This window comes from Passer domesticus, chromosome 6 (assembly GCF_036417665.1).
Source record: "Passer domesticus isolate bPasDom1 chromosome 6, bPasDom1.hap1, whole genome shotgun sequence".
Lineage (NCBI taxonomy): Eukaryota > Metazoa > Chordata > Aves > Passeriformes > Passeridae > Passer > Passer domesticus.
This window is the reverse complement of record NC_087479.1, coordinates 10,474,275-10,498,087: the sequence shown is the minus strand read 5'-3', so window position 1 is coordinate 10,498,087 and position 23,813 is coordinate 10,474,275. Positions and strand designations below refer to the sequence as shown.

The 23,813-nt window shown below is 44.6% G+C and overlaps 1 long non-coding RNA gene across 2 annotated transcripts; it reads right to left on the bottom strand.

Annotated features, from left to right (window-relative positions):
- Positions 1-4,884: 4,884 nt before the first annotated feature.
- LOC135302603 (uncharacterized) lies at positions 4,885-23,498 on the bottom strand. 2 transcript variants are annotated; one of them, XR_010364189.1, is made up of 5 exons: positions 23,225-23,498; positions 14,522-14,623; positions 6,757-6,824; positions 6,486-6,590; positions 4,885-5,213 (listed from the first exon to the last, which is right to left on the bottom strand). It is a non-coding gene; the product is annotated as an uncharacterized LOC135302603 (long non-coding RNA). The 2 variants fall into 2 exon arrangements; XR_010364188.1 differs by lacking the exon at positions 6,486-6,590.
- Positions 23,499-23,813: the final 315 nt, after the last annotated feature.

Below are 23,813 nucleotides of genomic sequence, written 5' to 3'. Positions count from 1 at the left end.
CTGAATGTGCAGAGATATCAGGAAAAAGTAAAGGCACTACCAGAGATAAGGGGAGATGTGCTCCTTTTCCAGGGGTCTGTTCCTGCCTTGACCCATGGAATCCCCAGTGGGAAAGTCCAAGAGGCAGGGAAGACTCTGCCAGGCTGACAGAGTCACACAGAAGAGAAGCCTTGCAGCTCCAAATTTTCCCTAACCACTCTTCCTTCACTTGACACAAGGCACAGCACTTGGTTTGCAGATACGAAGCAATGTAAGACATCATCACAAGGGATGAAGTGAAAAATCTCTTTGCTGGCTTTGTTTGAAGAAAACATCTGCTCCTGCTGGACCCTGAGGGAAGCTGCAGACTGGACCCAGAGCTCTGGTGGTGTGCAGAAATGATTGTGAGGAACTGAGGCTGCAACACTTCTTCGAGGCAGCCTTCCCTGCAGTACACAGAGCTTGTGGAATGGAGAGGCTTGAAGAAATCACCTGTGAAATACAGAAAAGCTTTTCCTGTGCAAACTGGGAATATTTGAAAGTTCACTCATTTGGTTTCATTTAGGGGAATTTTTTACAGAGTAATACCATCTTGATATGACACACCCATCAAATTTCAAATCATTCCTGCCATTCTTTCACAAAATTGGCAAAACTTTATGCTTTCTTCTGCTTTATTCTCAGAAACTGCTACTTTAGGCTAACATTTTAGGTATACAGTAAATATATTCTGACCTGTCTCAGTCAGAATGCTCTTAATGTTACCCAAACAGGAAAAGACTGCAAACTAAACAAAAATAAGAAAAGGGTCTTAGAAGCATCAGCCAAGCAGCTTGAATAAAGGGTAGCCTTAGCTGGACAGCCCAGAGCAGAATGGTAGTGAGCCTTTTCAAAGACAATGCTCTCAGCAAAAGTATTGCTTAACCTCCTGTAGGAGTATAAGAGCAAGAAGGAGGAACCAGCAATTATTAATAAATTCTACTTATTTGGCTATTACATATATTCTTCCTAAATTCTACAGGAAATGCACAGGTATTGGTAAGACACTGAAAACTATCTTACTGTGTACCTGCCGGGAAGCACTAGTCCTACTTTTAAATAATTTTCCAGTGGTGTTGGGATCAGACTGGTTGTATAAAGGATGTTATATGTCAGCACCAACCCCACAAGCCCACCTTAAATTTATTTTATATAAAATAGACAAAACCTGTGGAAAGAGAAGCTGAAAGCAGAAAGAGATCAACATCTAGCCTGTGAAACTCAACCAGTTTCAAACCTGGTTGGATCCACATTGCTGCTATGGGTCACTGTGCAAAGTTATTACTCCCCATTTGACCATCCTGCTGATACCAGTCGGGGTTTCACTTGCAGAATATAAGCAGTAATGGGCAGCAGATAGATCTTCAATAAAGACTAGGTCTTCTTTAACCCTTTCCGAGGTTATGACAAATTCTTGCTTTGCTGCTTGATCACAAGATGTTTTCAGGAATTATCTGTAAGGGAATCTGGCTCAGGCAGCACTGATCTCAGATTTGACCTGCTTGCCTTTTGTTACTTCACATTCTTATTTTATCATTCTTCGAAGACAAGTGTATTTTCCCTGTAACAAGACCATCTTGTAGAGGGTTAGCATACAAAGGGCAGATTACTGGAGAATCAGGAGCAAAGACCCTTGAGACACTTGTGCAAATTGCAGCTGAGGCAGATGGTATTTAAACAGAACGTGTGGGCACAATTAGGGGGAGAAGAGAAGCCACAGAGGACCTGGAAGGCAGACTGACAATATCTGGTAGCCTTGGCAACACCTTCTCCTGATTGCCCACATCAAATGCAGAGGATAGGCCATGAAGGGGTCGCTAATCAAGTGCCATCTTTGACGACCTTCTTAATTTCTGCCACTCTGCTCTGAAGAGCTCCTGCCTTTCTCCCAGACAAAGGAGAAATGTGTGAGCACTTGCCCAAAGAAGCATTGAGCAGCTTAACTGCCACAACAAATAGCTATGAACCTCCAAGTTGTTCTATTAAATATACAGGACACACAAAACAAAGTTTTCAGATGTACCTGTGGGCAGGGAGGGCTTCCTTCCACCCTGTTTGCTCTCTCCCTGACCCATGGGGATATGCCAGGTGGCACAAGGCTATTCTCTTTGAAGTCAGTGGGAAAAAAAGAGGTTTCTTGAGGAAGAACCTCTTAATTTTTTGAGGTTTTGGATGTTTAAAATTAAGATAAAGCATCTCACTGCATAAGATATGAAGAAAACGACATGGAAAACTTGTGGCATTAGGGTCATGAGGGATTTCCACAAAAAATGAAAAGAACATAGAAATATTTTCTCTCTACCCTCTCTGCAATAACCACATTGAGTATTGCATGGAAAAGCATTCATTTAGATGACAGAGAGATTATATTTTTAATTTGATGTCACTACATTTCAGAATAAAACTTTCTGTGACACCTGCCAACTTAACGCAAATGTGAAGCTTCAGTATTTTACCTAGGAAAGTGCTTCTAAGGTTTTCAGCTAAAGAAAGCTGTGAAAAAAAACCAACCTGAACTCTAATGTAAGCAATGCTTATTACCCTGGAATTGTAGGAGGAGCAAATAAAAAGGAATATCTACTGCAAGGGTAATAAGCATTTGAAGAGAAAATAGGTAAATATAGAGCTGAAAAATATGAAAGAAAAAAAAATCCAATTATTTTCAAAATCCTCCTCAACTTGCACAAAGCAATTGCAGGGGATATGAATTCAGCTCCTTTTTGCAGGCTGTAGTCTCTGCAGGACCAAGCAGCCACTGCTCTTTACCTCTGCTCTGATATTCATGGTCCAGAACCTTCTGACCAAGGATAAACCTCTTGCATGAGATTTCCCCAGACATTTGTCTTTCTTCCTCCAGTGACATCTGCCCTGATCTGCTCCTTTCCCCCCGTAAGCAGCACTTTCTCAGCAGCATGGATGAGCACCTTTTGCATTCCCTAAGTCCCAGACAGGAAATCTTGGATGGCATCTGAGCTCTGATCTTCATTGGACACTTTGGCCTTACCTGCAGCTCAGTTTCACACGTGCCTTGCAGGGGTTGGGGGATGCTCTGAGCACACCTGTACCCCTCACCCCCTCAATACTTTAATGCTGTGCAGCCAGCTTCTAACAAAGCCTATGAACATTCTCTAAGAGCCAATATGGCTGTTAACAATTCTTTTTCTCTCCCATTATGGACTATTGACACAGCTGTTCTCTTTCATCACTCAGACTATGGAGAAGAAGTATAATTTCCACATGAAAAGAACGTTAATAAAATTTTCACCTCTCCTCACAAAACTGCTCTCCCATGTTAATGATCTGCAGGGATGGATTTGAAAAAGTGTCAGTGCTTCCAACATCTGGAGCTGGGGTAACACAAAGATTCTTCCACAGGCAGCTGGGAAGTGATGGGCAGGACAGCATGGGAGCAGGGGCAGAGGAGGAAATTCTGGGAGTATTTCCTGCAGCTCAGGGCCTGGCAGTGCAGGGCTTCTTGTGGCTTAACACCCAGGGGTGAACTGAGGGGTGGTGCAAGCCAACTCTCAGTCTCCATGTCTGGTTTGACTTGATGTGGGAGCTCAGCTTCTCCCCCATGGGAGTGTCCTGGGGCAGTCTCAGGGGACAGGGTGAGGACGGGAGCCGTGTCAGAAGCGGGTGCTTGGCTGGCAGGAGGAGCTGCCCAGACCCACCAGGCAGCTCATGGTCACCGCGGCGAGGCCAGGCCTCAGCTCTGTTTCTGCAGGAGGACAATCCAAGGGCCTCCATGCATCCCACCCTGCCTTCACTCTCCCAGCAGCTCCCTGGCAGAGAGCATCCCTTCAGTCCTGGGCACCTGCCCTGCCACACTCAGTGCAACATCTGTGTCTCTGTCCCCAGACCAGGGTGACATGCTGCATCCCCCAGCAGCGGGAGCAGGGCCGAACCGGCACCATTTTCTTGATATCTTATCAGACTTTGTATTTTTAAAATATGAGAATAATATTTCTCTTTGCCTGTGTCGTGAGCGTTCTGGGTGGGTTTGCAGCACAGCTTCTGGGAGAGCATCCAACGTCCTCTGCCGTGTTTGGAAAGGGTGGCTCCCGCCAGCCCTGCCGTTGATGACATTGGCAGCTGCGGCAGATTTGGCCCACGGACCTTGTTCTCCTCGCTGATTTTCATCCCATCTCTCATGGTTTTTTCCACCCGACCTCCTCCCTTCAGGACAAAGACAATTGTCTGCCTGGCTGCTCCTTGTGGTTGCCCTCGCTGTCCCCCCAGCAGCTGGTGCCACGTGTCCCCAGCTCAGGCACCACGGGCCCTGTTTTCCAGCACTGCCACCAGCCAAGGGACGCAGGAAGCTCTCTCCTGTTCCCATCCCTCTCCAGCCCAGGGTCTCCTGTTTTCAGCGGCTCTTTGCATGGCTGTGAAGGTAAAGCACAGTCTCTGCCCAGCCCAGGACTGGTTCGGAATGCCTCATCTCTCTGGCTGTAGTGGTGTGGAAATGCTCATGGGCTGGAGGCTCACAGCAGCCAGAGCAGCCCCATCCAGGCAGTGGCTCGGCAGGGACACACCATCCCTGAGGCTCTGTGAGGAGGCAGGGAGCAAATTCTGGTGGAGAACCTGCAGCCTGCCCGGCCGAGGAGCAGCAGGGAAAGATGGAGACGTAATGCCTGCAGGTACAGGGCAGGGAGGAACACCAGAAAAAGTGGGTTAGCTCCTACACCAATGGCTCTGCAAGCCCCCTTGAGGACATGAACATGCTGCCTTCCCCAGGGGATGGAATTGTGTCCAGGCAAGCACACACAGAGTGTCCAAGCCAGCTCTGACCATGCCCATGCTGGTGGCAGAAGTGTCCTTGCAGCCTGGTTGCTCATGGGGCTCCTGGCCACCGCTGTCAGACCTGTCTCCACTGCCTCTCCTGATAGACATGAGTCAGACAAATCTTGACGGGACCCACCCAGCCCCTTCCCCACCCTGAGCTCTACAAATATACAAAATTTGAGAGCCAGGGTTTGTGAGCAGAAGAGAACAAAAACTCCTTCAGTATAGAAAAAATCAAAATTAGTCAGCATAGAAGTAAATTATTTTTTCAGTTCAGAGTGCTGCTGCAAAGATGGTTTTTCTCCCTGGGTTTCTCCAGCCTGACTGTGTCTTCCTCCATGGAGACCAGTGCTTTCTGGGGATCAGCCCTCTCTCTTCATCACCTCCAAGGCTGGGCTGTGTGCTACCCCTGTCTGTATCAAGCAAACAGAAAACTCTCTGCCCTGTGTCCTCCCTTATACAATTTATAGGAGTATAACAGGCGAACAGACAATTCCCTATGAAAAGACCATAAATCTCCTGTCATATCTTTGCTGCACCTCAGCACAGATTTAGCCTGATACCTCCTGGTGACTGAGTCTCCTCATCAGTGTAAGCAGTTTCCTGCATTTGCTGCTGCTGTGAAAGCACCTAATTCTCAGATGTTTGTATTTCCCATTACAGCAAACCCAGCTGCTTTCTTTCCCCACTTTGGCACTCAGAGCTGAACCAATCTATTGTCCAAACACCTGAAGTCAGCATTGCTGTCCCCTGTTCAAGTGGCAGTCACTTCTTGCCAACTGCTCAGAGCAGCTCAGCACCTCCAGGCTCATTCCCATTTCATGTACAACAGCAGCAACACTGAAAGTCCCAAATCTGTCCTTCAGAACTGTGGAGGTGGCTTGGAAAAGTCAAGATATACTACATTGGGTGTGATTCAAAGATATGTTTAAGTTCTTTAAGTTTCATTTAAAAAGAAATTAAGCTTCTGCATTTAAGACCTGAGATTTTAGAAAACAATGAATATTAAAATCACAGGACCTAGCAACACTGTCATTATTAACAGCCATTTTCTGAGCACACCAAATGGCTGGGCAGCCAAAGGCCAGGTTATGAGATCTGTGTAGCAAAGACAACACCCTACTCACACAAACATGTCTTTCATAATTCCTATCTGTGTGCCAGTTGGAAGAATGCTCTTGTAAGGAAGATACCTGGACTGCTCTACAGCTCAGGATCTGATTTCTAGCTCTGCTGTGTTTTTTATCCTTGGGCTCAAAGAACTGATGTTCAAATGCCCTCTGCTTCAGTTTCCCTGTTTAAAAACTAAGGAAGCCACCGATCTCTCAAAATGGCCAGGATTCTAGAACTTTCTTTTCTTTTCTTTTATTCAAGTTTCCAAAGAACTTAGAAAAGTCACATAGACAGAACTGTAAATTACAAAGCATTATTTTTATATGAACTTCATCTTGAACCAAACTCTCCTCTTTGACTCACAGTCCTCAACTGACACTGGCACGTTCTTTCCTTCATGCCTTTAATTGCTTCAACATAAATTAATTAAAATGTAAATTAAATTATAGCTTGCGGGGAGATTGCAATTACCATGATTTCATCTTTCACTGCTACATCCCATGGTACCAACAGGTCTGTGCAACAGGTATAGCAATTAATAGCAGACAATAAAGATGTCTGCAATCACTTACCTCTCTGCTTCAGGTTATTCAGTAAATGTGGTATTGCACAATTAATATACGAGTATCTATCCCAAATCTCCAGCTCCACCAGACAGAGAAGTGAGAGGATGAGGCCTCCATTCAGCAAGCAAAAAGGAGAAAGATGCTCAAAACATTGGGCAAACCCTTAAGAAGCCATACAAAATGTTTTCCATGTGGTAAACAGAAGGTTGTTGAGATAGTTAAATGAAACAGAATATTTAAAGTTTTTGTTTTTAACTGTGCCTTCACCAGGGTCTACCTGAGAATGGATCAGCCTCTCCTTTGTCCCTGTGTGTTCAGAGCCTTCGAGGTCAGAATGTCTTTAGGCTGAAATTACCAAGAGTTATAAAGAATGTCAGTAATTAACTTGATTATTCCAAATCTGAAGACAGAGATGGGAGAGTCATGTTTGTGCTTGCTTACCTAGAAAAGCAAAACAAATTATTCCTAACAAGGACATGAAGAAAAAATCACCAGGGCATTTCCAATAACACTGAAATAAGTGTAGTCTATCAACTGCCATCATAAAATGCATCAGTTTGTTTGAAAAGAAAAGGTAGTGGAAACTCAAGTTGTTTATTGTCAGAAAAGACCAGAGCTTATGATCTTCACTGTCTGATAAGCTCTGGGAACAGATCTGGCAGTGAGCTTTCAGCAGGGCAACAGCCACAGCCAGGGCACTGGAAGTGTGTTAGGGCCACTCAGACCCTGAATATCTCCAAGGATGGAGACACCACCACCTCCCTGAGCAACCTCTTCTGGTTTTCAGTCACAGTTAAGGCTGAACTCATGGAAGAGTAGGAAGAAACAGCTGCCTTGTGCTCAAGACATAGAATCACAGAACAGTTTGGGTTGGAAGAGGTCTTAGAGATCACCTTGTTTCAACCCCTGCCATAGCCAGGGACCCTTTCCAGTAGGCCAGGATGCTCCAAGGATCATCCAGGTTGTCCTTGAACATTTCCAGGGATGGGACATGACAGCTTCTCTAGGTAACCCATGCCAGGGCCTCACCACACTCTCTGTAATAAATTTCTTCCTGTTTCCATGTGGCAAGAGGGGTCTTGAAATCTTGCCACCCTCTACAGTCATCCTTGCAGCCAGGGAATTGTGGTGAGTTTTCCCAGTGGGATGTGGGCTGTAGGCACAGCTGCAGCTCCAGTGCAGGGCATGCAGGCAGCTCCAGCCACATCTCCAATGGTTCACTCAATAAGCCCCCAGTGTCTCTGGGTGCACGTGGAAGATCAGGACTTGTGCCATGGTGCTACCTACATATGCTGCAATTTGTCCAGTTCCCACAGCCAAACAAGCCTATTTTTGTAGGGCTGCTGAAAACATGGCCCTTAATTACTGCCTTCAGCAGGGAGTGGGATTATCCAGCAGATGAGAGAAGCAGCCTTGCTGCTCTCTGGGATGACACATTGGCCAGCTGAACTCCAGTCAGCAGTCCTGCTCTGAGTCACAATTTGTGCCCTCTCCAAAAGTAATACTGCTGTTTTTTAAATTTATGGAGGAGTTTATCCCTTGTACTTTTGTAATCAGTTTTTTCTTGGCTCTTTACATGAAATGTTAAGAAGTTAAAAAAAAAAAAAAGAAATATTTGCTTTCATCCTGTGGCATGATCACTGAAAATTCTTACTGCTGCTATGGTATAAAAATGATGTGCCTAGTCCTACAGAGATGGCACAGAAAGCTACAGAGGGCCTCAGACCTGTCTGTGTCACAGACACCCCCATGAGAAGCAGAACCAGACTGAGGAGATACAGCCCATCAGAAAAACCTGTCCAGGGCAAAGGAAGGCAGGAAGAAGGGAGATTATCAACCCTTTTCAGATGGTGAATGTGTTTAGGCATTGCCAGCTCAGAGCAGAACACCTTTCCAGCCTTTTAATGCATTTTGCTTTTGCAGTGCTTTCCCTTCTTCCCTGTTGCTTGCCCTTGGCCACTGAGTGACATTAATGTTAGTTTTTCTTAACTAGGATTCTCCTACTTGTGTCCCTGCACAAGAGTGGCGCCACACATGCCCTAGAAAAATCAGCAGTTTTTGTTTACACAGGGTTTTTTTTCCATTCTTTAACTTTTTCAAATTGAAGTCTTGAAAGGTTAGACAGTGGAAAAAGGAAGATTTGGAAAAAATATCTGAATATTGTACTTTCCCTGGCAAGCACATGGAGGAAAAGTTGAGAGGAGGTGGCGATGAGGGTAAGGAGTGGAAAAGAAAAACTTGACTGGAAGAAAAAAAGAATTTTTTTTCTTTTGAAAATTGACAAGTGGAGACAAAATCAATAGTTTCACATTTCTTGAAATTTCTCATGAAATTGCTGTTGTGCCAAAAATAAAACTTTCCAGTGAGTCCCCTCCCTTTTGTCACAGTTAAGTATATTTCCATTGGAAAATGTATGTGTATCAAATCCAGGATGAAGAACAAACTAATGCTGGAGTGCCTGTCCAGAGCACAAGGTGGGAGTAGTGGGGAGTGGGGATAGAAAAGATACTTATTATATTTGCAAATAGCTCCAGTATGGGACAGGCAAATCTGTGCTGGATCATAAGTGAGTGGTAAGTTACCCCTCAAAAATCATTAGAAAGATAAATATTCTGAAAAAAAAAGTAGGATGAAATTCAATTAGGACAAATTTGAACTCTCAGCTACAGGAAGGAACAGGCTTTCCTGCTCGTGGGAGATAAGAAGCTACTTTGGTATCAGCTGGGAAGGAAAGGACCTGAAGGTTTAGTGGGTCACACCTTGAGTGCAAATCAATATTGTTCTTGTGAAAAAGTCAGATACTGTACTGTGACATACAAACAGGACTGCAGCTGATAAGACACATGAAGTAATTCAAGTCTGTTTAACATCAGTAAGATTTTTGTTTCAACTTTTGCATTTAGCTGGGAGTCATTTTAAGGTCTTTAATTCGCTTAAGGGAGTTCAGAGGAGACAACAGCTGGGGTGAGCAAGGACCCAAAACCACAACTTGACCTTGGGAAGGTCAGAAGAGGTGGGTATGTTCTTCTGGAGAAGAGAAGAAGAATTCAAAGGATGTGAAGAAAAGAAAAAATACATTTCTCACCATTACAGCTGTGGGTAGGACAAAAATAATGTGCTCAAGTTACAACAGGGGAGATTCACACAAAAGCCAGCAGAGCTTTGGGTTGGTGCAGCTGGAGCTGCTGAGCAGAGGCACATGGGGTCTTGGTCTCTGGATATTTAACAAGAGATTGGACAAGTACTTTAAGAAATGGCACAGCCATGGCATCCAAGATGGCATCTTGACAGTGCCCTTCCACCCAGTTTCCTGGAATTTTTTAACAGTTCAGCAAGTAATGATTTTTAAAACAGCTCCCAAAAGACTTGGAGCTTCCTGAAGACGCCCAAACCCTCTCTCTTTCTGCAACCTTTTCCCACTGCCTTGTGTTTCCACTGGCTTCAGTGAAATGAGAATTTGCTGGCTGCAGCTCTTGGACCACATCAATGACTGCTCACAGTCAAACATTTAATTTACCTCCCAGCCATGCTCAGAGTCTTGGGAGTGAACAGCTATTTTTAAAGCCACCAGTCTGCCACACTGGAACATTTGGTCGTCAGTAGAGAGTGTGCTCGAAGAAATAATGACTGCCTTTTTATCCAGAGACTATTACAACTTATGTTTAAAGTACACTAAAAAGCATGTTTCTCTGTATTTGTATGGAAGGTATATTTAAGGCAAATGTCCCTCCAATTCTACTCAATAAGCAAAGAGCAAACAGCATTACTCCACTCCTGACATTTTAAAATCTCTCTGATGTTCTTTTCTTCCTTTAACAATGGGGCCAATTTTCCTCTTCTGGCTGCCAGCCTGCCCTTACTTTTTCTTTTAGCATCTCTTGAAATTACCTTGACCTCACCTTTAAGCACTCCCTTCTCCAGGACACTGAGCTCAGTTGGTGTGGGAGGTGTTGCTGATGGAGGAATGAGAGCAGACATCACCATAAGGATGAGAATCTTATCAACACTTGCTCTAATGAGGACCCAGCAAGCCCCTGGGGCTATCATTAATGTAGATCCTGGGTGTCTCCTCTGCTATGTCCCTTCCCAGGACTGCAAATCTGTGACGCTTTCTGACCATATCTCTCCACAGTGGACTGACTGACCGCCCCTGTGTTTGGGAGGGGACAGAGTACAGACCTCATTGAGTCTAAGCCCCTTTCCAGCCATCGTCTTCATGGCACAGCTCAGGCTCTTGGTGTTTTGGTGCTGACCTGACAGAGATTTGATTGCTGCTGCCACACACATCCTCACCAAGGCGAGGGTACCCCCTTTCTCACAGCTGAAAAATAAGCAGTCTTCTCCTCTCACCTAGAGATTTAAATACACACACAAAAATAATTAAGAGCCTCCCTTTGATAAAAAATAGAAAAGTCATCTACCAGCCCAAACCTGTGAGTGTGTCTGTGCCAGGGGAATTGCATTCCCAGTTTGTAGGTACAGGGTCAGAACAGCACTCCAGCTGCATCAGTTTAATTTCAGGCCAGGTCTAACACAAGTTTGCCACTGCCCAGGACACCTGGGTGATGGACTTTGAGACCAGGAGCAACCAGCCATGCTCTACTCATAATTGGTTCAGTAAATCAGTGCACTGAGTTAATCTTTTCATCAGTAAGCCCTGACAGAGCTAAAAAAAAAAGCTTCTGAAAAAAAGGCATAGCCCTGAAGCTGGTGAAAGACTTCTCCTTTACCATCACTGTGATTGAAAGCCTCTGTTTCTCCTTCTGACAGCAAACACCTCCAATCCAACCCCACCAGCACAGCTCAGTCCTGCTACAGCAAAAGCTTCCCTCTGGGGCAAACATCCCCACTGCCTCCTAGCCTGATTTTTGTCTTTGAAAGACAAATCAGATTCAAGTAGGGTGTTACTTGTAAGTGCAATCCCCATTCTTAAATATCTGAACTCATCTCAAGTGTCTTATGTTAAAACAAAATAGGACATTCAACACAGAATAAAACGTCTCATACATAAAACCAGGTAACTGCTATGGAAAAAGCTATTTCTGGGTAATTCCAGACCAGCTCTGAGCATACCAGTGGCCTTGGAAAATGGCACATTTGTGAGGTGTCAGGAGACCCAGCCCATATCCATGAGACTGAAGAAATTTTGTGGGCCTGGAGGAAAAAGGTTCTGCACCCTGTTAACTCACAGCCAGTACACTTCTGAAGGCACTCTCCTCAAAGTAATTAGCAATTCCCACCTTGTCAAGGCTCAGACAAGTCAGGTATTCAATTATTTTAACATCCTGGCCCTTCTGAATTACAGCCTAGGGACATTGTCTATGGGCAGCTCCTACAGCTGGTTCACCTTCCAGCTGGTTCAAAGGATAAAGGAGAGCTGGAAAAGCAGCACAACCACTTTGCTTCAGCTGGTTCTGTAGCTGTGGTGTGCCAGCAGTGGGATCAGGGCTAACTGCCTCATTTCTAGTGGGAAATCCCTGCAGCTGTGGCTGCCACTGATTTGGGGCAACCCTTGGAGCCAAGTCAGCTGCAGAGGGTCTGTGTCTGTGCTCCTGTGAGGTGTGTGCCAGCAGCCAGCACAGCCATGAAACTACAGATGATGATGGGAGAGGAGAGAGGACAGAGCCAGAGATCCAGACAGGACTTTCCCAGCTGCACAGTCACTTTGCCATGCCCTTGGCTGTCACAAGGTGCTCGAGGTGCAAAATAAACACTGCCCAGCATGCACAGGGGCAGTAGTGCCACAGACAGGAAGAAGGCAGAGAACCTTGAGAGACTGGCAGATTCCCAGAGGATGTGTGGTGTGGGGTAATGTTGCACCGTGGGTGACAGCAGAGACATGTTTTGAGGAGATTTGAGCAATGAGACTTCTGTAGGTTGATGAATCATCTCTCCTTCCAGTAGACAGAGGCAACACCCCACTCCTGAGAGCTCAAATTAGGGCTGTGAAAATAGCTGAGGATTTTTGGCTTTAATCCCAAATCAAAATATTTTAAGAAATCAGAACAACCCAAAAAAACCTGTTATTCTTTTGGGCTAAGTAGGCTGGGTTGAGCCACCCATCCCTCTCCTTCTGTATGGTGATACTGCAGAAATATTTGTGTATAGAAGCACTTATTTTGGTTCGCTTGAAGAAAAAGGAAAAAAAATAAAGAAATAAAGAAAAGAAAGGGCTGTCTTCCTCCTTGCTACAAATAACTTCAGGAGACTTCCCTCCCTGAGCTCTTCACAGCAAGTGGATGGTGTCCTGGAGCTCTTGGCCCTATCAAGATGTTACCACAGTGTAAATCAGTGTCAGGAGCACTCGAGGCAGGGCTAAACTCACAAGTACACAGAAGGTAATGGCAACCTTGCAGGGCATCCAGAGAGGGGGAGAAATAGAGACTGAGCCCATGCCTTAAAGGAGGCCCTTGCTCACTCATCCAAAGACCAGGAGCCATCACAAGGTGATTATACAGGAGCACTGCTGTGAAGAAGTCAGAATTGAGGCACCTGAGGAGGACAGCTTGTCAGTACTGGGCAGGAAAGCAAAATTCTGCTTTACAGCAAACATCCTATAGAAAAATCTCAAAAATAGACCAGATTTCAATCAAAATTTGAGTCAAATTCTCAAGAAAGTAATTTTAGGGCATCTGTTTTGATATAAAAGCCAAATTTGAGAACGAAGCCTTTCTGACCTCTTCTCTATTCTCAGCAATTTCATTCAAATAATATCAGTATGATTATCAAGATATAGTCATTAAAAAAAAACTGTTCCTGCAAAAAAAAATTTTTTTTCTGGTGGAAAATAATCTATTAGTACTTCCAACTTGGTCTAGAGCTAGGAGTTATTTGGTGTTCTCTGTGATGAACTGGGAACCCATGACAAATGCATGCATATGACCAAGTCCACAGGAAAATATTACTAGGAAAGGGGAAAACCAGTTACAATTTTTATTTGTTTTATCGTGAGTTCTAGTTATTTTTATGGAGTAATAGAATGCTGGCAACATGATTTTTTTTTTTACATTATTAAAGCAAAATTCAGAAAACAGTTCTTAACTGTTATTTATTAAAACTTGTTTAAAGCTTCTCCTTTAAAATGTAAATGAGTTTTCAAATTGAGGTCTCTCAAAGAGGAAAAAAACTCTTTAAAAGCTATTTACATTGTTTTCAGAGAAGTGTGATTTCTACCTTGTCAGCAGGCCCTTATGCTCTCAGGCAAGGCTTACTCCAGTTGGAGCTTTGCAGTTCTGTCACTTCAAGACTGAAAAAGGGCAGTTTCTTCCCTTCTCACCATTCTGGTTGTGGCAATAGATGGTTAAAACTAAGGGAACAAAATAATTTTTTCTTCTAAAACCCATAATACTCTGGTGCAGGAGAATGGTGGGAGGAGCACAAACAGCTTCATGCCTCCCCCTAAAGCAGTGCCCCTCTGCTTTGGTTAAATGTTTTGACCCCTCCAGGCCCTTTTGAACTGCATATCCATCACCTCCTCTTCTCCCAAGCATTGCTTCTCCCCTTAGATACCTCGAATGGTCCCTGCATCTCCTCCCTGGGCACCAAAACTCCTTCCTGGCCCATAATTTCCTCACCTGGAAGCCACATCCACACTCTGCCTGACCTGGCCTCCTTGGTGTTGCTGTGTTTGGATCTGCCCATGGATGCCACAACCATCTGTCCCTCTTCTTGGTCCTTGGGGACCACTTTGGGGAGGGCACATCCCACCTGGGGCCATCTCAGCTCCTGGCTCCTCTCCCCTCACAGACAGCCTGGCTCTGGCTCCTCCCTAACACAAGGAACACATTGGGAATGCCTTTCTGTCAGGAGGCTGCCATACACAGCATCAATACAGTCTGAGTTACAGATAATTTTGAATTGGAGGAGAAAGGAAAAATATTTAGCAAAATTATGTAACTGAAGTTCAAAAATAGCCTATTGCCATCTGGTTGAGCTATTTTGACAACCAAAAAAACCCCTTAAGTCTTTATAGAGCTAGATATACTGTTTGCAAACTCAGCCAGATTTTTAACAAAATCTCAAATTTCACATGCTTGATTTACCTCTGGAGTTTTTTGAACCAGCTTTGCCTGTGAACGAGCCATGCCCAGTCATACATCTCCATTCCAAGTCTTCCATTAATATTTAAATGCTCTGACATATTCCTGTAAAAGTAAGTACACGATGTCAGGAGACTGCAGGAAAAAAAACCAAAACTTTAAATAGAGTAAAATATAAAATAATAAAAATAATAAAATGCAACCCTCTCAAACACTGTGGATTAATCCCCAACCTGCTGCCCTGCCTCCATTGGCCATCAGGAAACAGCTATTAGCAACCCAAGCTGTAATGGAAACATCCTTCTCAAGCTGTTCCATTTGCTAAAGCAACTGGGAATTGCAGAGAGCCTGAAACAGTGCCCAGACATGACCTTCCCTATTAAAGAGAGGACAACTTCATGCCATCTGCACCCAGCTGAAATGTCAGCAGGGAAGGGAGTGTTGCCCTTAAACTCCCCCGGGCCGGGGATGGAGCGGTGTGACAGCGTGCCAGGAGCTGTGGCCACCCAGCCTGTCCCAGGTCAGCCACACAGCAGCACTGCTTAGGTTCTGCTATTCCAGGGACTACCGACCTTCCCAGCAAAGCCCAGGAAACTGTACAACAGCAACTGCAGTTGAATCTCAAAAGTTGTGCCTCAGTGACAGCAACTTGTGTGGAAACCTTTAGAATTCAACATTACTTATGTATTCTCCAGTACATGAAAGAAAATAGAAATTGCTTTCCCTGTCATCTTGCCTGAACCTGGCCCCTGCAGCAGGGATGAGGGGCAGCAGCCTGCCTGCTCAGCTCTCAGACTTGCCCCCACAGCCCTGAGATAATGATTTCCCCAACCCATACAGCAGGGAAAGACTCTTTCCCTTCAGCAGTTTTATGTGCACTGCCTTTCAGCCTCATTGCATGAGGTTAATTATCCCTGAGTTGCTTCCCCTGCACCACCTGGCATCACAAACCTATTGCCTGCCCTGGTGCTTTGCAGTCCTGAGCCCTTTTCACACTCGCCTTCTCTAGGGACATGGGGTGGTCTCAGCACACACCTCTGTCACCTCTGGAGGCATCATCCACCTCCACTGATGCTCACAGGTGCCAAACCTGGCCTGAGGCAAAGCCTGGGACCCACTATTTGACTCCAGGAGCCTGGCTGAAGTGGCAAGGTCAAGGTGACAATTCCATTGACAAGAAGTTTTAAAAAAGAACAAGGTTTTATACTGGTGTTTCTGACAACAAGCACTAACTGCATTTTTTGTTTCAAACTGATTTTTTTCTTGAAAAGAGAAAGCCAAGAGGTGAAGAACGACACGGTCACACAGAAGTCCCCTCCCTCCATCTGTCTCCACATCATGCAGCCTTCACAGTACATCACCCTAAAGGCAGAAAAGGGGAGAATCTGAGTTATTCAATAAAATGTTAAAATTAAACAACCAAGAACTGACAAAGCACATAATGTGCTCACGGAACACATCTACCCAGCAAATGTTCCACTGCTGGTGGGGATTATTAAAATTTTTGATGAAGTTTCTCCTTTGGTTCAGGACAAAATCTTCTGTCAAAGCCAGACAGCTTGGTTACTCTCAGAGCTTTCTAGTCCCCTCTGCTTTTAAAGGGCTGGGATTTGTTTCAGAAGGGCTTCCCTCTGGTTTCAGTCCAGAAGGAGTGCACATCAGCCCCATGCTCTGTCAGCACTGTGTACAGCCCTGTGAGGCACCATCACCTCCTGTGTGTGTAATTAAGACAAAGGAGCAGCAGTTAACAGGGCAGAGGCTAATGGCAATTCCATTCACAGCACACCATGGGCAGCGTGGTGAGAAATGCAGTCACACACTCATCCATCAGCTCCAGCCTGTCCCAGGGAAGGTGGCTGTGCAGAGGGATCCTGCCTTCCCTCAGCTGCTTGGAGTGCTTCAGGATGGGTGCTGGGCAGGGCACCACAGCCAGATTAGGGCTGAGCAGAGGGGATCCCTCTCTCATAACCAACTGTACAGGAACCCTGCTCCTACTTTCAAGACCACGGTTTGGTGACTAACAGTAGGCAGGATGATCTCAGGCCATGCACAAGGCTCAGTGTCCTACCTCTCCCTCTATTTCCCAGCAGGCAGGACAAATCAGGAAACACAACATTTAGCTTGCAAGCTGTCAAGTTTTACTCTACAAGCTGCTCAGAAAGGACAGGTCTCCAGGACTGTTGTTCTAATGTAGTTACCAAGGTGATTTCCAGAGAACAATCAACTCAGGAAGGCAGCAGCCACCACCTCCAACCTGCAAACTCACAAAAAGCATTTCTGGAGAGGGGCTCTCTGTACAGCCTTTGTGATGGGGAAGAAGGCTTACACCAGTGGTAGGACCTGTCAGTGATGGGGGGGTGGTTTCACTTATGCTTCCTAAAGTAAGGATATTTCTGTACAGATTTGTGTGCTTAGCCTGGAGGCATTACAGTGGCAGCTGAGCTGTCCTGGGACATCCCCAGATGTGGGATGTTTGTCAGCTTGCACTATTGCTTGTGGAGAGGTTGCAAAAGAAGTCAAGCTTGAAGTAGGTTTCACATAGTGGGATCAAAGGGTATTTGAGGAGAAATTGGAAGAGCAGGGGGTGAAGTCCAGTTTCATTTTTCCAGTGAAAAATTCCAGCACACTGGACATGTGCTGAATCCAGAGATGCATCAGGTCTCTGCATTCCCCTGCTTACCAGATACTGGAGTATTTAATTTTACTTTGCAGCACCTGATGAGTGTTTCATGAAACACTGATGAATTCACAACACTTTGTTAAGAGGTAACTGGAAATATTGGTATTTCTTGACCATCAGTCAAACTATGGCTGCTGCTGCCCTGTGAGGCAACAGTAGCAAGACAATGAACTTGTAAAGCCAATTCATAGGCGTGAATCAAAGATTTCTCATGCAAGAAGGCATCCTATGACATCCTTCAGGATGTCTAGAGACTGGAAACAAGGTAGGGGTAATACCAACCCCAGGCAAATCTGCTTTGAGCTGTCCCAGACTGTACCTGCAGCTTTGGCTGAGCAGAGACAAATTGTGCAATGTGAACGACACATCAGAGCTATTGCCCACTTGTGGCAGGTAAAGTTTGGAAAGAGAAAACAGCCTTCCTGGAAGCTGTGGTCTTATAGGTAAAGAAAGTTGTGGACTGAAAAAAAAAATTTTTGAAGGTCTTCTTGGAGCTGACACTGCCTACATGTCAGTGAGAACAGACTTAGCTAACTTCTTGTGTGTGGTAGGAAAAGAGACAACTTGGCTGCTGTTAGGAGCCTGCAGTGAAGTTTCCCAACTGATCAGCAGGTTTTAAGGAAAAGGGTTTCTAGACAGGAAAAAGAACCTCTTTAAAAGACTACTATTGCAGTTTCCTGCTGCTGGCCCTGGCCTGCCATGTGCAGGCTGCTGCCCTGCACTCTGCCCAGTGACCCTGGCACAGGCATGGCCCCACAGCAGGCAGGGACATTACACAGGGCTCGTGCAATTGTGCAACTGGACCTCACCCACAGGCTGGCCAGGAGCCTGGGCTGGGAGCCTCTTCCATTTCCCTCACACAGTGGAACAGGAGGCCTGCTCCCAAGCCCTGGGCACAGCCCATTTCACTGCAGCACAGCCTCTCCCTGATCCTGTCAGGAGACTGTGGGGCAGATGCTCCCTGCCTGCCACCTCCTGGGAAAGCCTTGGGAAGCCTGTCCATGCTCTACTTCAGAAAAACCCTCTACACCCACAAATTGCATGAGAAGTGGTCAGTGCCTGTAGAAACAATGCCTACAAGGAAGAACCAGAGTCTTCGCTGTAGGCTGGTGATCACTGAGGAGTTTGTCAAAGAGAGTATTTCCTTTGTGCCAAACATCCAGAAGCCTGGGAAAGTCCCAATTTTGATACCCACCCTAAAGAATAGGGTCACATTGGAGATAGCTTGATACAGAGAGCTGCAGCAAGGCTGGTGGATAGAGCTTAGCAGAGAGCCTTGGTCGCCTCTGGGAGGGTACACATTCAGGAAATACAGGCAGGGAAACAAGCTGGACTCATGCCCTGTTCTGATTCTTTGTGTATGAGAAGCTGGAAATATTTTGTTTTCTGCTTTTCATACTTAAAAAAAAAAAAAGAATCCAACATCAAGTTGTGTTTTGGCAGAGGTCTCCTCAGAAGATCTAGAGAAGTAGAGTGGGAGGTTTTGCAGCTTCTAGTGAAATAGGCAGAGGAGGAGGTGTTGAACTGCAAAGATTTTTTTTTCTCCCAACTGTTGGTTGGGAGTGGAGTTAGATAAATGTTAGCTAAATACAGATTGCTTAAAACATTTTGTAGGAAAAGCAATTCAAGTTGAAATTCATCAGCTTTTACTTGCACTGTCATAATAGTATTAATTCTCCAGTGAATAAAAAACAAACAGGGCAGACAAGACCTGAACCGCTAACGTAAAAACAAGAAACAAAACAATTTTTGTACCATCTTCACACAAAGATGACTGAATGCCCATTTCTCCTTAACTTCACACATTCTTTGCTACTTCTCTCACCATGAGCATAGGAGAAAGGAACACATGGGACTTAAACTTCAACCCACTGCAGTACAAGACGCCTCACCCCCCTCTCAGTGTACTCACAGTGCACAGGACCAGAGGGATTTCTGACCTGACAGTGGCAGAGGTTTAGGAAGTACAAGTATACAGGCTGGGCAAAACTGATTTCTCAGGCCTAGAAATGCAGATGAGGATTGGGGGCTCTAGGTGGAGGACAAGGCTGACAACTCAGCCTGTCAGAAGGTATCTCTTAGATGCAGAAAAAAGCATTCTGATGGCTATTTATGATCCTTGAACCAGTTAGTGGTCCCCTACTGACTGATCCTAAACAGAAGTCAGTATGATGAAGAGCAAGCCTGGAAGAACAGACTGATTGCAGATTGGTTTCCACTATAAACCTTCAGGAACACCAGCTGGAAATCCAGCTTGAGTCACCAGCAAGGTGAAGAGAGCAGTGACCTCCTCAGCATCAGGGAGCACAGCCAAGAACAGGTTGCACCACACTGAGAAGCAAGGACGTGATGAACCTCTGAGACACCCCGGCTGGAGGAAGAGGGGACACTGCCCTGCCTCCGAGTGGCACCAAGACACAAAGACCAGGAATAGGCGCAAGACCCTTGACATGGACTATGTTGTTGGAATCATCCATCAGTACCCATAAACAAGAAAATGGACACAAGTGCTGTCATGTCATCAAAGACTCTGTTACAGCGAGGTTCCAACACCAAACCTTGCACAGACAAGGTGGCTGCATGAGCCAGGACAGGTAGCAATGAACTGAGCAACATCAATGGGCATCAGCAACAGGGAACTGTTTCATACATTAGAAATAAAGACAGGAACTTTGCCAGTGAATCACTGGCAACTTCTCACTTTTCTCCCCAAGAAAAATTAAAAGTGAAATATATATTACCAGAAAATTTTTCTCATCATTACAAAGAGCTTGCATAAGTGCACAAGGCAGCTCTGGACAGTATAGCCAGGAACCCAAACGCTTCTCCTACCCTCCAAGTAATTGTGCAAAAAACCAATAAATGAAACTTCTAAGATGCACAAGAAAACCTGAATTCCAGCCCTCAGACAACTTATCCTCGTGGGACACAGTTCTCAATAATGTATGCCAGGCACATGCATGTGAATATTGCAGTTTTGTGATTTCCCAAGGATGGGAGATAAAAAGGCACAAATTATCTCAAAATACCATAGGAGAAGTCCTCATTAAAATAAACAGGCTGCTCTGAATTCCATCATTATTAATAGAGAGAAGAAAAAGACTGATGAAAAGTATGTTCCATATTGAAGCTGCAAAAGATCAGCTAGAGAAAAAGCTAAATGTTATTGACAGCTTTGCCCAGGAACATGAGATGGCAAGCACAAAGGAGTGTGTGATATCCCTCCAAAACCTCAAGCTGCAACCACAGTGACTCAATCACCACTAATATGGAAATGCTTTATCTGTGAAGGACAAGAATAAGTAAACCTTTTAATTAATTATGTTGAATAGATATTACTTGAATCAAAATTTATTTTTATCATCATAAAGGTAGAATTTTATATTAATCATGAGCAAATATCACCTCAGAGGATTTCAAAGTGCTTGCCAACAAAGTACAAACTTAGAGAGCAACACACCATTATACTCCTGCCGTTTTCTCTCAGCAGCTTTGTAAAGAAATCTTTGAAACAAAGCTATATCTCCTCAGCTGAACCTGGGAAAGGAATCTATCCCAAGGATGGGGAAATTCAAAATTTCCTCAGCAGGTTTAATCTACAGCAACAATCAGAATGAAAGCATGCTGTTGCCTGTTCCAAGGCAATCCTCTGTCAAACCAGCACTAAGCAAAGCCCACAACACTGTCAAGAACAGGCTTCCAATGCAACTTGGGTTTTGTCCTCTTCTTTCACTGACTATATTTTCCACATCCTTTAAACAAAAGGAAGAACAGCAGCTATCATGTGACCATTTCATATTGGCTCTCAGAAAGCCTTTGACAGGGCAGACAGAGACCTCACATGGCAGATGTTGTCTGACACCAGAGCAGTCACAGGGAAGGTAGTTCCAGCCCAATGTCCTGGCTCCAACAGCAGCCAACAAGAGATGTTTAGGGAAAGAACACAGGTATGGAGCATGCATAGAGTGATCTATTTTCCCCCCCAGGATGTCCCACTCTGATTTCCCACCCCAAACACCTATGATTTAAGGTTTCACTGAGCCAGAAAACCACCCTCTCATTTAATTGCCTTCAGTGGATTTTAATTTTCCTTGACTACCTACTCACTTTGTGAGTCCTCGTAAAATTCTGTCATCTACATCCCTTGGCAACGCAATTCACAGATCAACTGTGTGGAAAAAAATTAACCTCTTTTACATTTTGAGGCAACCTCCTGTTAATTACACTTGATGGTCTTCAGTTCTCACACTGACAAGAGAAAGGGTATGACCCTCACACATTCAACCCTCCCATTGCCTCCTGTAATTTCATAGACCTCTCCTATATTCCCCATTTCTCTCTTTCAGGCTGAAGATTTGTGATAAGCTGGAAATACTTAGTTCTCTAAATCTAGAGGAATCATCCAGACATCTAGAAATGTTCAGTGCTACTACTATGTAAAAAGACCAAATGCTTCTCCTTCCCTGTGCTGGAACCAATACTCACTCCTTGGAAGGAATTGGTCTTTCTCATGGAAACTGCAGTTCCAGGTTTGGAACAGTGATCTGGGCTTATCTAACAACATTTATGTCCTGAGTGATAAACAGGATACAACAGCATACCAACAGCCTAGTTTGAAACCAGCCAGCAGCAAACAAAATCTTAAAATCAGAGGGGAAAAAGTCAGTTTGTCCTCAAAGGACCTCCTAGAAACAGGATTTTTAAGAGTTTCTGATGCATTTACTTAGCTTTGCAGCAGTTTTCCTAAATCTGGTAGCTTCATCCACTGCAGATAGCACTTTTGGGCTTTTTTTTCCCACTATCAGTAGTGGAATTCCAGCACTAAGCTGCAGCTCTTTAGCAGTAGAGCACTAAGCAGAGGTCAGAATGTTAGAGCAAAGGTAAATCCAGCCAACAGCAGTGAAATAAATTTACGATGAATGCCTGCTGCTGATGTTCAGAATAAAGCGGTCAGGCACAACAAAAACTGCTCAGATCTTACAGTGCACAGGTTCCTATGCAGCTGTACCAGCAGCAGGGGAGTGAAGAATTATCTTGGGTGTGTCCTACAAAACTTGGGCAAAAGGGTCTCTGAACAAACCCTGCTATAGGCAAACCCCACGTGAAAACCAGCCTAGTGTAATTCTTTCAATATAAAAGCAAAGACATTAGCGATGTTATTCTGGAACGGGTTGAGAAAAGGAAAAGCATTTGTCCATTGTAGGACTGCCTGGTAGGCAGGAGCTCTGCACCCTACATCTGGCAGGTGAGATAAGTGGCAGGATGACCAGGGGGCTGGGCTGGAGCTCAGCAGGAGCATCAGAACAAAACTGATGTCAAGTAAGACAATCCCTTCAGTATCAGCAGGGCTCTTAGATGCTGCCTGAACTTTGTGGGCTGCTAGAGCCTCCTTATTACAGCTTCTGGGTTTTGAGATGCCTCAATCCTGTGTCCAATCTCATGACACTCAGTGTTAATGAATCGTAATAAAAAGGGCCAACAAAAGGCCTAATTTTATCTTCCTGTAAAGTGTTAAATATAATCCTAAAACACCCACCTTTTTGCCTTTGAATTGGAACATTGGTATTACTTTGACTTGTCTCCTGGTATAGCATTAGGAAAGCAAAGACAGCCAATTTTTAAAATATTTTCTGTTGCAAACTTATATAACTTCACAAAATAATATTGCTAGACAACTTAGTGCACTAGTTTACAGATCTGTAAGGTTTTCAGTAGGAGTCCAAAATTATTGTCTCCCAATATTGCCTGACTTTAGAGGAGCCTTGCCAGTTTCTATCAGCCAGGAAATCTGTTCCTTGGGCTCATTCACAGAACATTCTGAGCATCTTTGGCAAAACATTTGGCTTGAGGAAAAGAAGTAGTCACTCTGAAATGAACTCCAAATTAAGTATATAGGCAACAGTAACAAAATTCTACAGCAAATCCATTTTCACACGGATGAACCAGCACCAAAACATTCACAACCTGACATTTCAACATCCTCATGCCCCTAACACAAAGCAAAATAAAAAGTCTTGTTTTCTCACCCCACAGTCCTCGGTTCCAGCTGCCCTTTCACATCAGAGCTTTCAGCATCTTTATGCACATCCCTCCCCCCCAGCATTTAGCTTCAGTTCTCCCTCTGGCTCCTCCTGCCCTTACAGAGGGTCAGAGAAAAATCACTCTGGTCTCCAGAAGGTCCAAGGAGCATCACACCTCATTCTAACACTATCACAAAGCACAAAATAAAGACATAGAAATGCCTCTCTGTTGGCTTACTTTACAAATTACTGTGCACAGCTGTGGCAAAAACAGCAGTGCCACCATCCACCATAGTTAAGGAGTTTTGTTGGCTCACATGTTTCAGCTGTAAACCATCAGCTGATCAGGAGTGTTTACTTATCATTAGCACCAGTTAAATAATAACCTTAAGGAGCTCTTAGTGACACACGCACAAAAAAAAAAAAAAAAAAAAAAAAAAAAAAGTGAAGGGATTTCACCTGCTCTGTATCACTTCTCACCTTCCAAAAATAATGTGGCTTCAGTGACTGCTGTTCAGTGGGGCTCCTTGCTGCCACTGCCAGTTACACTCTGTTTTTTTACAGGTGCCCCATGCAAAGAGAAGGATGATTCCTT